The sequence below is a fragment of the Triticum dicoccoides genome, chromosome 7B (assembly GCF_002162155.2).
Source record: "Triticum dicoccoides isolate Atlit2015 ecotype Zavitan chromosome 7B, WEW_v2.0, whole genome shotgun sequence".
In the NCBI taxonomy this organism is placed as follows: Eukaryota; Viridiplantae; Streptophyta; class Magnoliopsida; order Poales; family Poaceae; genus Triticum; species Triticum dicoccoides.
Window position 1 is genome coordinate 729,246,379 of NC_041393.1, and position 15,250 is coordinate 729,261,628.

General features: G+C 43.9%; 1 pseudogene; it reads right to left on the reverse strand.

Annotated features, from left to right (window-relative positions):
• Positions 1 to 645: 645 nt before the first annotated feature.
• On the reverse strand, positions 646 to 5,718 carry LOC119340650 (annotated as a pseudogene).
• Between the last annotated feature and the right edge of the window lie 9,532 nt (positions 5,719 to 15,250).

The window sequence follows — 15,250 nt, forward strand, 5'->3', positions numbered from 1 at the left end:
TCCCGCAACTAACTCATTAGTCACATTGCTTGCAAGGCTTATAGTGATGTGCATTACCGAGAAGGCCCAGAGATACCTCTCTGATACATGATGCAATTATACTAACCCGATGCCAAGTGCTAGTTGCGGTTTTTGCCTGTTTTTGGTTTTCCACGAAATCAGTACCAAACGAAGTTTTTCTGGACAAGGCAGACCATAGAAGCTTTGAGAGGAGGCCAGAAAGCAAATGAGGAGACGACAAGGCAATAGGTGCGCCAAGGGGGTAGCGCGCCCTGATGCCTTGTGGGCCCCATGTGGCTCCATCTGAGCTGATTCGACCTCTATAAATTCTCTTAAAGCGAAAAATAGTCTTACTTTTCATGTGATAAGAGGAGGTAAGAGTAGATCCAAAACCAACAGCATGCACGGTTCACGCATATCATCCAAGCCTAGTAATAGTAGTAGATCCAAGGTTGGGGTTGGTTCAACGCCAACACAAAAGACTACATGCAGTTCCATGGTTTCCATAAACATCAAAGGACTGACTCACCGACTAGTTCTTCGGGCACCAATAGCTAGAGTAGTTCCAGGTGCTATTTTTTCAGATAGACACTCACACATAGCGAGACACAGTTCACCCCCACCCCAAGCATCATCAGGAGCAAATCAGCAGAAGAGCATGGAGCTCCTCACATTCTTGTGCAGCCGAGGCAGCTCCGGCACCGGAATGCTGCCCACCGATGTGTGCCCCCCTCCCTGGCTCGACGACACGTCCGACATGTCTTCAAACCTCACGAACGTGCCTACCTGGGCCGCCGCCAGATGTGCGTACATGATCGGAGCAACTGCAAGCCAACCCAAGCAAAAACACAACAAAACATAAGTTACAGTGCTCATTATTTGCCAAGCAAAGACATGGGCCGCGCATACCGACTGATATCGCTGTTGTGCTCCTCTGGTACCTGAAAAGGTCACAGCAACAGGGTTCAGGCCTAGCTTGGCAACAGTTCTTTTTCTATCAGAATGGCATAAATTTCTCGAGCTCTGTGGCCCTAGACTGCATGTCTACGTACACATATGAAAGCGAATGCACAAATTCCAGAAGCTCATCCGCGGTGAAGCCGATCTCATCATGCAGAACATGGTAATGTGTTGGCCTCGCCGTGCCCTGGCACACACAACAAACACAAACTTAAGTACGACCATCACCGGGCATACTGGTATGTGGTGGTAGTAACAAAAAACGAGAGCAGAAAGCAGAGATTACTTACTATCATCCCAGCATGTGCACACATGTAGAAGTCGAAATTCTTGGGATGGCAGACCTCTTTATCCACGACGGTCCCTACAGAATGATCACTTGCTTTACCATCATTTCACAGATAATTGCACATTTATGCGCCAAGCCATGTTTCACTCTACAAAAAAAGTTCAGGACTCTGCCCTGATTGGTCGAAATAAAGTTTACCAGGATAAACATTATCCGGACATCCAGTCTGGAAAAATCTGGTATGATGGTTTTTCTGAGCAACAATTACTGTGAACTTAGGCTCCCACTTCTCATCGAGGAACTTGCAGGCCTGCATTGATTAAAAGTAGATGAAATAACACTGTCCAATACAGGATAATACTTGTACATCACATGTTGAAATCAAACACATGAACTACCTGGATGATCTGCTCAAGCTCAATGTTTATGACATCAGTAAACTGGCTTTCGCTAACTCCATCCCTGGAATTAGCATGAGTTGTGTGAGATGGCGGTTAAGACTTCATCCACTATCCATTTTCAGTACAAAAACATTCCAGGAACTACAAATTTACTGGTATTACCAAATATAATTTCAGAACTTGGTACCTGAAAATAATAACTTGATCTGGTTTTCTATTCTCAGAACTAGTGTAGAAGTCGATAAGCGATTCCCTGGACATGTGCAATGACATTTTTTACATTAGGAAAGTGTGTGCAATAAAGTATATATAACATACATTCATGAACATGCCCGCATAGTATTGTTGACAAGGAACTGAACTCAAGATTGATTCGAATGTCATGTCTTACCGAATGAGGCCATCATCTTCCGTTCCTCGTGGTTTAAACAAGGAAGACATTGTTTCTAGTTTGGGTGACTGAGTGTGCACTGTTGCTCTGTATTTGGAGATGAGAGGCCACTCGCGAGAATTAACCACCTAAGAAAAATCAAAAGCCATACCAATTCAGCTACTAGAAATGAAGAATGGTTAAAAAAGATAAATGTGCCAGCCATGGTAGAAGTTTCTGCCTGAGTAGGCTTACAAATACAGTCATAAAAATACAAATACAGTCATAAAAACACTTATCAAATCTGCAATCATTCAGATGACGACTGAGCTACTATTCAGAGATTAGAACTGTATCCCTCTTACCGCAGCAATGGAAGGCCTATCAGATTGCCCAGGCTGACCATGTGACACATCCATGCCCAAGATAATAGTAGGCACCTTCCCCACAATGTGGGTAATACTGCAGGTGCAGGGGGTAGCTCACCTTGTAGCAGTGTGTTTAGCCCATCAAGCTGGGTAACAACAGGTGAAAAGACAAAAGTATAAGCATATACAGTAGTCATTAAATACAGTAAAAATAAAATAAGCTCATGTCAACAAACCTTAGCATTTATTTTCAATAGCACATTAATTAGGTACTGATCGTTGACTCTTGGGGGAGGAGCTAGACATTGTGTGAAAATGCCAACTTCGGCAAGACACTTCCTCTTCCAAGGGCCTGGTTGAAGCAAATATATATTATATATTCTGCAACAGGCAATCATGCTTATAGGGAATGGTAGCAACCAAATAACGATGACCGAAAACATGAACCAACCATAAATTTCGCAGTTTTTCCTCGCAGGAAGAAGACACAGCAGGAACTTGGGTTGTCCAGGTAGCTTTGATTTTAACTGAGCAAACATCTCGTCCACTCTCCGCGACGTGGGAGCGCGTCGCACTGACGGGCTCTCTTCAATTACATCACGAGGGTCCTCTATTTTCTGCAAGCAAATTAAGTTCAGCAACAAAAATTAAGAACAATTAAATACGTTGTAGAAAAAAAAATAGAACATACAATCCCCATTGCAATTGCAATCCTTGTAAGTTCTCGGACAAGACCACGAGCATCACAACGTGCAGAGAAATTGACAACTGCCCACCTCGTGACAGAACAGGTCCGAATCAGCTTCTGAAACAAAAAGAATCAGCAAACTAGCAGAAGGGTCATCAATGATGACATGTTATGAACAGAAAACGTTTTGACCTTTCTCGCAAGGTTCCAACGACCTTTTTGTGGGATGAATTCTTCACCGTCACCGGCTTTCAGCTACATATAGAAGACTTACTTAGGTACATTCAGAAGAACATCGAGCACAAGCATGCTAAACTATGTTTGGTAAACTGTCACTAACCTTGGGCGCTTGTAGGATCCTCCCTTCAATTTGAGTAAGATTTCGGGCAATTGAAATGCCACATGCCTTCAGCATGGGATCAGAGTCATAGTCGCTATGTTTTAAGTGCCTTGCATTTAGCGTACGATGAACTATCAGTTAATTTCCATATGACCAGAAACAGCAAGTTATATATGGTGGTAGCAAGCTGAAATCTACTCCCTCCGTCCCATAATATAAGAGCATTTTTCACTAGTGTAAAAAATGCTCTTATATTACGGGACGAAGGGAGTAGATGATAACTCACATCATCAAGAGTTGACATTCTTTGATGAGGCTTTTGTCTGGACTTCTCGACAAGTGAGGACCTCTGCAGAGTAGACAGAGCTTTGCTGTATCTTTGCAGAGGAACAAGCGTGCAAAGCTGGCCATGCGAAAAGTTCACCAGGACATCAGATCATCGATGAAATTTCCGAAGGAGAGACGATTAAGGGTGTGAAATAGCATAAATGAGACGAACCTCGACAGGGAAGTAAGTTGGACGGTTTGGCCTCCCCAGCATTGATACATGGAAGATTACCAGAATAACGCAGTTCTATGCCTCTGTTCTATACGAAGTAATCATAGACTGTTATTTCAACAGTATCAGTGTCTCCGTTGTCACCGTTCCTCCGCCTCAATGGAAACCTAGTTAAGCACGCCAATCACAAAGCAATCGATAAATATAGCATAAAATGCTGGTAAACAATAAGACATCTTGCCAAATTACTAATTTATAAGCACTGGTAAAATGAAATAAATGGTAAGGAGGAACTCTCACGTTTGTTTCTTGCAATTTTTCTCAGTCAAACCAATTATCTTGAACTCTGAATTTGTGTGAGTGGTTTTTATCCTCAAGCTCTTGAGGGTACGCTTGGCCTGTGAGGCAAAAACATCCAAATTAGAATTATCAAAATAAATATAGTAGGATGATTGTTCATGCTATATTATCAAGAACATCAAAGATACAACTAACCTTTGGCCAGTTAATTTCGTCGGGGCGACGAACCATCTGGTTAGCAAGAAGAAAATCGATAACAGGACCAGGTTTAACTATCATGGTAGTCGAAACATCTGCAAGTTAAAATAAGTTTGACATGACAACGTTAAATAGCTTGTGGCCGATGGAGTTATATGACAATACAATAGTGTGAGATGCATACCAATATTTAGGGAGAGTCCACTCTGTGCACCACGGAAACTTGAGTGAAATCCTTGGCATCCCAACAAACCGCCGCCCAAATCAATGAAACTTTTAGGATTATTGTGGAAAAATGATTGGCGGACTAGAAGACAGCCCCTGTGAATAGTCAGAAAAATTAACCATGGTCAGGGCATGAAGGCATATCTAGAGCATAAGCGCAGAGTAATGCTTGTGAGAGGCATGGGAGCAAGACATTCATTAAGATACATACTGTTTTGCAGAATGCTGCCTTAGTATGATATCAAGAACTCGAATAGCATCCAGGGAGTTCTCTGATTCTTCACCTCTAATGGCCTGCGCGATTGCGGCCATAGGGATTTTCGCCGCAAAGCTCAGCTCCACTTTTATAATCTTTGACTGGTAAGGCCTCCTCACTCTCTTCGTGTCACTACCTTCCGGACTGTTGCCACTATTACCTCCAGAGCTCCTACAACCAACTAATAATTGTGTTATACTGAACACAGAGGATGGTATGTAGTACTACATAGGGGCAGATAGCCTGCAAGCAGGTCAAGGAGTAGAACTCACTTTCCACTTCCAATGTCTTCCAATACTACAGTGAATTCATTATGTACTTGGGGAAGAGCCCCAATTGTAAAGAGGCTCTTCTCACCATCATATGCAAAGTCCTTGTTCGCAAGATCGGAATGGTACATTTGCAGCAGTTTATCCTGCACCTTTCTCCCTATCCCCTTTTCAACAACAGGTGGATCATCCTCATACTTCAGATTAACCTACACATCGATAGTGCCAGATAGCATGGGGATATGGAAATTAAGGTCACTTTTGAAATTACTAGGTGGTGAATTAGCATGGGGAAAGCAAGTAAAGCATGCTCACATGGTAGTGGTAGAAAAATTCCTCTGAACACTTCAGGGAGACTTGATAGTGGTTAGCAAGTAGCTGGATGGTGTGCCCTCTCTTCCCTAGCCCAGGCCTAGCCATTGGGAGCCTTTTGGGCTTTGATGGCTTGTTTGGAGGCGGTTCCTCGGCGACATCTTCTTCTTTGATGGGCACCACATCCGGAGGCAGAGGAGGTGGTGGTGGTAACTCATCTTGGCCTCCATCACTCGGGTCCATCTTGGCAGGACAGGCGGAGCTCTCTGCATGTGCGGAAGGTCAGATGATTAGCAGTACAAAACAAATAAAAACAAAATTGATTCCAGTTCCAGGATGACCAAGAAGCATCAGCTGTTTAGATGAAAGATTAAGTGCAGTGTATGCTTTTACAGTCATTATATCCATTGTAGGTGTAGGAATTACTAGAATGATGATTATTGTGATCAGAAAGAAATGTCTAGATATGAGCAATATTTACACTCTGGCTCTAAACAGAGTTATCCTTCACAAGGAGATCCTGTATATAAAAACATATGTGCATATTTAGGAGCAGTAACTTTGTAAAAAGGAATTAATGATGATACTGATATATTATCAACACAAAATAAACGGTACATATGAAGATATACTCTGTAGCTCCAAAGTGGGTTATAATTTTATCCACAAAAATATATTTGGTGCACATATTTTACAAGCAATATAAGCAAAACAGAGATTACAGAGTTCTATGGTATATGAACCCCCAATAAAATGCATTGCCACACTATTCGAGTATTTGCCTCCTCGCACTTTGTATTATGAAAAGGGAAGAAAGAAGACGAGGTTTTTGGTCATAAAAATTGAAAGGACATCCACATTGAACCCAAAAGTTCAAAGCAGAATGAGAGCACTTCTTTCATACAAAAAACCCTAGCCAAGAACAAATGTCCCCTTGTGAAAACCCCCAAGAAGAACCTCTTGTCATTTAATACTTATTTTGGTCATCCATGAAAGGAACCTCTTTTGATTTGCAAGATCCTTGTTATGGTTGTGCGTGGCTCACTGGAATCTTACATAGGAGACATTGTGTGCTATGAATTGGAAATATAAATATAAATGGCCGGATACTAGAAAGGAAGATGATTTGTTAGCAGAGGCAGATTGGTAGGCAGTAGCAGTAACACAAATAAGAGCAAACCTGTTTGAAGAATGCATAAAGCTCTCTTTCTTTTCAATTAACCCAGATCGAAAGCCAAAACCCCCAAGAAAATTTGTTGGCAAAACCCCCAAAACGTTGGGACTGCGAATCTCTCCAGAACAGAAGAGAGGGATCCAGGAGGGGGCGATGGGGGAAGAACGCATTGCAGATTATAAACCAATGGAAAGATTCGCAAACCCCAGGAAGCAAGCTAGCTCGATGGAAGATGGCGATGAGACATGGGAGGCGATGGGGTTACCGGTGGAGCCGGGCGCGGTGGGTCGGGTCGTCTTCTCCGCTGGTCAGATCTCCTCCGTTAGTCTTCCCTTGTGCCTGTGCGCTGGTTGTGGTTTTTTAAAGAGGGCGAGGGGGAGGTGAGAGGTGAGAGGTAGGGGGTAGTAATGGGGGAGGCGGGGAGATAGAAGGCTTCTCCGAGAAGCCGAGAGGGCGACCTGCTGCATGATGCATGTGCACTGTGGTGCATGCAACGGGTGCGTGTCTTTTTTCTTCTCATTTTATTTCCGAACATACCAACCTCTTTTAATAATCGCGATAAACATAGGTTCGCCACATCTCTTCATCAGTTATTTCTCCCCACGCCTTGATTCTTTGCTTTTTTTTTAGAGAAAAGGCATCAACCGAGCCCGAGATGGAGCTCGAGCCTAGCCCGGCTTTGAATTAACAAAGCCATCAACCGGCCAGGATTACAGATCGCAAGAACCAAAGAAAGAAAAACAACACGGTAAGATACATAGACACTGGTAAGCAGCTAACTAGCCTCAAAGCTACAAGCTAGAAGATAAAACAGATAAGCACACAGCTGCAGACATCGAGGACCTCCTCCGAGAACGAAGCAGCAGGGAGCTAGACCAAGCTGGCACCGAGGAGAAGGGGATGACCGGCATCAGCAGGAAGTGTGGTCACCAAACAGCTATGGACCCCGGCACGGCACAACCATCCAATTCCATCTCCGAAGAAGGCCACAACCTCCTCGCCTGGCTCGAAAGGCGCCGCACCGTCAGAAGATAGAATGCTCCACCTAGAACTAGAATGGTTGTCGCCGGAGGATGGCCACATAGAGAGGATCCCCGAACTCCCGACGAGCAGCCAAAGCTTCCCACAAGCAGAATTGCCCATGGCCCGGCTGCAGAGGAGGGATAGCACCAAGCTTGGACGAAGAAGACACACCACTGACGTCGCCGAATGCACCCCAACAGCGCACACCAACCAAACAGCTCCAAAAGGCGGCGCCTTCAAGAAGGAGTACGACGCCGAGAGCGCCGCCGCCGCCCACCAAGGTTAGGGCTTTCACCCGGGAGGCTAGAGGAGGTTGCTTGGTTTTATATATATTATTATTTTACCAGATGCCGCACAAACGAAACTAATGTATATCTCTATTATTAAAAAAGAGCTGATAGGTTCGCCTCATCTTCTCTGGCCCCAAGCCGTTTGGTTTTCTTCAGATTTCTTTGTTCATCTCAAACGATGCCGCACAAAACAAAAGCTGATGTATATCTCAACTATTAATGGAGAGTTGCTTGATTTGCCAAGGTTGAAAAAAGCTGCGTAAGCAAGGCGCACCTAGTGCGTAGGTGGCGCTTAAGCACCCTAGGGGCAGCCTAGAAGGACATACACTCTTGGCTATAAGGGTGTATTTGGGGTATTATATGTGTTTTAATGTTGATTTAGAGCATATAAGACTTAACTATCAACTATTGCCATTGGAATATGGCCCATTTGGCCTGCTTATGCAATCTGACTGGATTTTTTGCTTGAGTCGACAAACCCTTTCATGCACATCCTAGAGTTCTCCTTATGTTATAGGAGAGTCGTTTGGTCTTTGTTTAGCGTCTAAGTGTGACTAAACGCCTCTTTGAAACTAGATCTTATATTGTTATATTTGGATGACGTTTTGGGGATCAAAAGTTACCACGTCCAGGCTACATAAGTTATCACGCTTGTGATATGCAAGTTATCGTGATATTTTCACGTGAGTTATCGGGTATAAAAATGATTCTCCGCCTTCTCCACATGCATATGCATGTCTGCATTAGAGAACAAAAAAAGCTAATGTCATTCTAGATTCTCCTGATTCTGAAAATTTAAAATGTTTCGTAGCTCTAACCGTCAGACCGATGAAAAATCTGTTTTCATGTGAAAGATTCGTTGCGATGAGATTTTCAAAACTAGATCCATGGTGGTACGTTTCGAAGACATTGTTTTAAGGGCCAAAAGTTATTTCGCCTGGCCTACATATGTTACCACGCCTATGATGTGCAAGTTACCAAAGAGTATGTTTTTCAACTACTTTTTTTCCTCCTTGGTCAAACTTATCATGGTGTTTGTAGTACGTTATCAGGTATGTGATTTGTATATTATCGTGCAATATTCACGTAAGTTATCGGGCTTGTGTTTTTGAACAACTTTTTCTTCTCTTGGTCAAAGTTACTGTAGTGTTTATATGTAAGATATCAGGTATGTGATCCATACATTACCTTGTTATTTTCACATAATTTAGGGGGTTATATTTTTCAACAACTTCTTCTCGACTTTGTCAAACTTATCATGCTACTTGTATGTAAGTTATCAGGTATGTGGTTCATATCTTTTTCTCCTCCTTGGTCATTACCACCGTGTTTGCATGTAAGTTATCGGGTATGCGGTTTTTATATTACCATATTATTTTTGCATAAGTTACTGGGGGCATGTTTTTCAACAAAAATATCCTCACTTTGTCAAATTTACCAGTGTTTGTATGGGGTTATGCCACTACAAAATTTTAGAGTGAGTCAAGCGACATGACCTCGGGCCTTGCTCGCGTCGCCTCCAGGGGGCGGCTCGGGAAAACCCAAGCCGCCGACGCCCCTCCCTCCCTCCCTACTTCCACGCCGCCGCCGAAGGAGGCCGGCGAGCGAAGCTCGCCCGGCGGATGGTGGGCTCTCCTCCTCTCTCCGCGAGGGGATATGTGACCGAGACGCGACGGCGAACCTAGGCATGCACCTGGCCTGGAGGCGGATTTGGCACGAATGGGGCAGCATCCCGATGGTATTCTGGCGGTGGCTTGGCCACCACGGTTGCGGGGGTAGCGTGGGGCCAACCATCGCGGCTGGCCGCGATGGATCTGGAGTTTCCCACCCCAATATCAGTTCTCCTCCGTTATCACGCAGACACCTGGGGCGGCGACCCTAGGCTTGGCAGTGGTGGTCATCTCCTTTGTCGGAGGTGGTCTGCCTGAAGGTCGGGTGATCAGATCGTGAGATCCTTCATCTAGTCCCAGTTGTGAGCCAGGGAGACATAGTTGTCGCTAAAAACCAAGCCGACAGCGGGCAATGGTCGCATTCTGCGCCGGTAACTTGATGAAGGCATCATCATGTAACTACGGTCAACCCACTCATGCTGCTCCAAGGGAAACCCTAGCATCTGGTCTTCCAGATTGGACGATGGCGACACTGCGGTGTCGTTTCTCTGTTGGGAGCATCATTTGTGGGGTAGCGCTGGACGACAGAGACAGGAGGTGGAGCGGCTTCATCTTGCACAGAGTTTCAGTGGAGATGTCGAGTCATGCCTGGATGACATGTGCTACTGAAGGAAATATGCCCTAGAGGCAATAATAAAGTTGTTATTTATATTTCCCTTATATCATGATAAATGTTTATTATTCATGCTAGAATTGTACTAACCGGAAACTTGATACATGTGTGAATACATAGACAAAACAAATTGTCCCTAGTATGCCTCTACTTGACTAGCTCGTTAATCAAAGATGGTTAAGTTTTCTGACCATAGACATGTGATGGACAAGACCCATCCGTTAGCTTAGCATAAAGATCGTTAAGTTTTTTTGCTATTGCTTTCTTCATGACTTATACATATTCCTTTGACTATGAGATTATGCAACTCCCGAATACCGGAGGAACACCTTGTTTGCTATCAAACGTCACAACGTAACTGGGTGATTATAAAGATACTCTACAGGTGTCTCCGAAGGTGTTTGTTGGGTTGGCATGGATCTAGATTAGGATTTGTCACTCCAAGTATCGGGAGGTATCTATGGGCCCTCTAGGTAATGCACATCATGATAAGCCTTGCAAGCAATGTGACTAATGAGTTAGTTGCGGGATGGTGCATTACAAAATGAGTAAAGTGACTTGCCGGTAACAAGATTGAACTAGGTATGAAGATACCGACGATCGAATCTCGGGCAAATAACATACCGATGACAAAGGGAATGACGTATGTTGTCATTGCGGTTTGACCGACAAAGATCTTCGTAGAATATGTAGGAACCAATATGAGCATCCAGGTTCCGTTGTTGGTTATTTATCGGAGATATGTCTTGGTCATGTCTACATAGTTCTCGAACCCGTAGGGTCCACACGCTTAACGTTCGATGACAGTTTGTATTATGAGTTATGTGTTTTTGGTGACCGAATATTCTTTGGAGTCCCGGATGAGATCACAGACATGACAAGGAGTCTCGAAATGGTCGAGACATAAAGATTGATATATTGGACGATAGTATTTGGACATCGGAATGGTTTCGAAGCATTTCAGATATTTTCAAAGTACCGAAGGGTTACCGGACCCCCCTCCCCCGCGGGGAAAGTAATGGGCCTACATGGGCCATAGGGGAAAGAGAGGGGAGCCCGCAAGGGGTGGTGCATGCCCCCCATGGGCTGTCCGAATTGGACAAGGGCAAGGGGGCCCCCCCCCCTTTCCTTCTCCCTCTCCCTCTCCTTCCCTTTTCCCCCTCTGAAAGAAAGGGGGGCCGACTTGGACTAGGAGTCCTAGTCAGTTTCCCCTCCCCATGTCGCGCCCCGTGTGCGGTGCCTCCCTCCACAGTTTACTCCTCCGGTCATAGCGTCGTAGTGCTTAGGTGAAGACCTGCGCATATCACATCACCATCACCGTCACCCCGCCGCCGTCCTGACGAAACTCTCCCTCGACACTTTTTTGGATCAAGAGTTCGAGGGACGTCATCGAGCTAAACATGTGCTGAACATGGAGGTGCTGTATGCTTGGTACTTGTTGAATCGCGAAAACGTTTGACTACATTAACCGCGTTAAACAAACGCTTCCGCTTTCGGTCTACGAGGGTACATGACCACACTCTCCCCTCTCGTTGCTATGCATCTCCTAGATAGATCTTTTGTGATTGTAGGATTTTTTGGAAATTGCATGCTATGTTCCCCACCAATGGCATCAGAGCCAGGTCTATGCGTAGATGATATGCACGAGTAGAACACAAAGAGTTGTGGGCGATCATAGTCATACTGCTTACCACCAACGTCTTATTTTGATTCGGCGGTATTGTTCGATGAAGCGGCCCAGACCAACCTTAGGTTACCACGTTCATGAGACCGGTCCCACCGGCAGACATGCAACTTGTTTTGCATAAAGGTGGTTGGCGGGTGTCTGTTTCTCCAACTTTAGTTGAATCGAATTTGACTATGGCCGATCCTTGTTGAAGGTTAACACAACACACTTGACGAAAAATCGTTGTGGTTTTGATGCGTAGGTATGAACGGTTCTTACTAGAAGCCCGTAGCAGCCACGTAAAACTTGCAACAACAAAGTAGATGTCGTCTAACTTGTTTTTGCAGGGCATGTTGTGATGTGATATGGTCAAGACATGATGTGATATGCGTTTTTTTATGAGATGATCATGTTTTGTGAAAGTTATCGGCAACTGGCAGGAGCCTTATGGTTGTCGCTTTATTGTATGAAATGCAATCGCCATGTAATTGATTTACTTTATCACTATGCGGTACTGACAGTTGTAGAAGCAATAGTTGGTGAGACGACAAGGACACTATGGAGATCATGATGGTGCTTTGGAGATGGAGATCAAAGGCAGAAGATGATGATGACCATATCATGTCACATATTTTGATTGCATGTGATGTTTATCTTTTATGCATCTTATTTTGCTTAGTATGGCGGTAGCACTATAAGATGATCCCTCACTAAATTTCAAGGTATAAGTGTTCTCCCTGAGTATGCACCGTTGCAATAGTTCGTCGTGCCGAGACACCACGTGATGATCGGGTGTGATAAGCTCTACGTTCACATAGAACGGGTGCAAGATAGTTTTGCATGTGCAGAATACTCGGGTTAAATTTGACGAGCCTAGCATGTATAGACATGGCCTCGGAACACTGAGACCGAAAGGTCAAACGTGAATCATGTAGTAGATATGATCAACATAGAGATCTTCACCATTGAAAACTATTCCATCTCACGTGATGATCGGACATGGTTTAGTTGATATGGATCACATGATCATTTAGATGACTCGAGGTATGTCTATCTAAGTGGGAGTTCTTTAGTAATATGATTAATTGAACTTAAATTTATCATGAATTTAGTCCTGATAGTTTTTGCATATCTATGTTGTAGATCAATGGCCCGTGCTACCATTCCCTTGAATTTTAATGTGTTCCTAGAGAAAGCTAAGTTGAAAGATGATGGTAGCAACTACATGGACTGGGTCCGTAACTTGAGGATTATCCTCATTGCTGCACAGAAGAATTACGTCCTTGAAGTACCGCTTGGTGCAAGGCTGCTCCAGGAGCAACTTCGGATGTGATACGTCCATTTTGCATCATGTTTTCTTACTATTACTTATAATGTTTCTATCCATAATAATGCTTTTTGGAGTAATTCTAATGCCTTTTCTCTCATAATTTGCAAGGAGCACACCAAGAGGGAGAATTCCCGCAGCTGGAAATCTGGACCTGGAAAAGCTACGTCAGGCCACCTATTCTACACAACTTCAAATGAGCTGAAACTTCACGGAGATTTTTTATGAATCATTTAAGGATTATTGGAGCCAATAAACAACAGAGGGGGCCACCAGGTGGGCACAACCCACCTGGGCGCGCCAGGCCCCCCTGGCGCGCCCTGGTGGGTTGTGGCCTCCTTGGCCCCCCTCCGGTGCCCATCTTCTGGTATATAAGTGGTTTTAACCTATAAAAAATAAAGGAGAGGCTTTCGGGACGAAGCGCCAACATATTGAGGCGGAACTTGGGTAGGAGCTCTTTTGCCCTCCGGTGGAGCGATTCTGCCGGGGGAACTTCCCTCCCGGAGGGGGAAATCATTGTCATCATCATCACCAACAAGTCTCCCATCTTGGGGAGGGCAATCTCCATCAACAGCTTTACCAGCACCATCTCATCTCAAACCCTAGTTCATCTCTTGTATGCAATATTGTTACCGGAACTATAGATTGTTGTTAGGGGGTGACTAGTAGTGTTTATTACATCTTGTAGTTGATTACTATATGGTTTATTTGGTGGAAGATTATATGTTCGTATCTGTTATGCATATTAATACCCCTCTGATCATGAGCATGTTTGTTGTTTGTGAGTAGTTACTTTTGTTCTTGATGTCATGGGAGAAATCATGTTGCAAGTAATCATGTGAACTTGATATGTGTTCGATATTTTGATAGTATGGATGTTGTGATTCCCTTAGTGGTGTCATGTGAACGTCGACTACATGACACTTCACCATATTTGGGCCTAAGGGAATGCATTTTGGAGTAGTAAATAGATGGTGGGTTGCGAGAGTGAAGAAACTTAAACCCCAGTTTATGCACTATTTCGTAAGGGACCGATTGGATCCTAGAGTTTAATGCTATGGTTAGGATTTATCCTTAATACTTTTCTCATAGTTGCGGATGCTTGCGGAAGGGTTAATCATAAGTAGGAGGATTGTTCAAGTAAGAACAGCACCTAAGCACCGGTCCACCCACATATCAAATTATCAAAGTAGCGAACACAAATCAAACAAACATGATGAAAGTGACTAGATGAAATTCCCGTGTACCCTCAGGAATGCTTTGCTTACCATAAGAGATCGTTTTGGCCCGTACTTTGCCTCAAAAGGATTGTGCTACCTTGCTGCATACTTGTTACAATTATCGTTACTTGCTCCTTACAAATTACCTTGCTATCAAACTACTCGCTACTTACAATTTCAGCACATGCAGACATTACCTTACTGAAAACTACTTGTCATTTCCTTCTGCTCCTCATTGGATTCGACACTCTTACTTATCAAAAAAAGCTACAATTGATCCCCTATACTTGTGGGTCATCAAGGCTATTTGCTGGCGCCGTTTCCGAGGAGTGAAGCGCCTTTGTTAAGAGGAATTCGGCAAGGAAACATTTATATAGTGTGCTGAAATTTGTTGTCACTTGTTACTATGGAAAACAATACTTTGAGGGATTTGTTCCGGGTATCTTCACCCCGTCAGGAACCACAATTAGGTACCCCTCAACCTACTGCACCTACTGAAAATATTGAATATGAAATTCCTTCGGGTATGATAGAACAACTGCTAGCTAATCCTTATGCAGGAGATGGAACCGAACATCCTGACATGCACTTGATACATGTAGAACAAATTTGTGGATTGTTTAAGCTTGCAGGTTTACCCAGGGATGAAGTTATGAAAAAGGTTTTCCCGTTATCTTTGAATGGAAAATCATTGGCATGGTAAAATCTATGCGATGCTATTGGATCATGGAATTGGAATCGTTTAAAATTGGAGTTTCACCAAAAAAAATTATCCTATGCATATAGTTCATC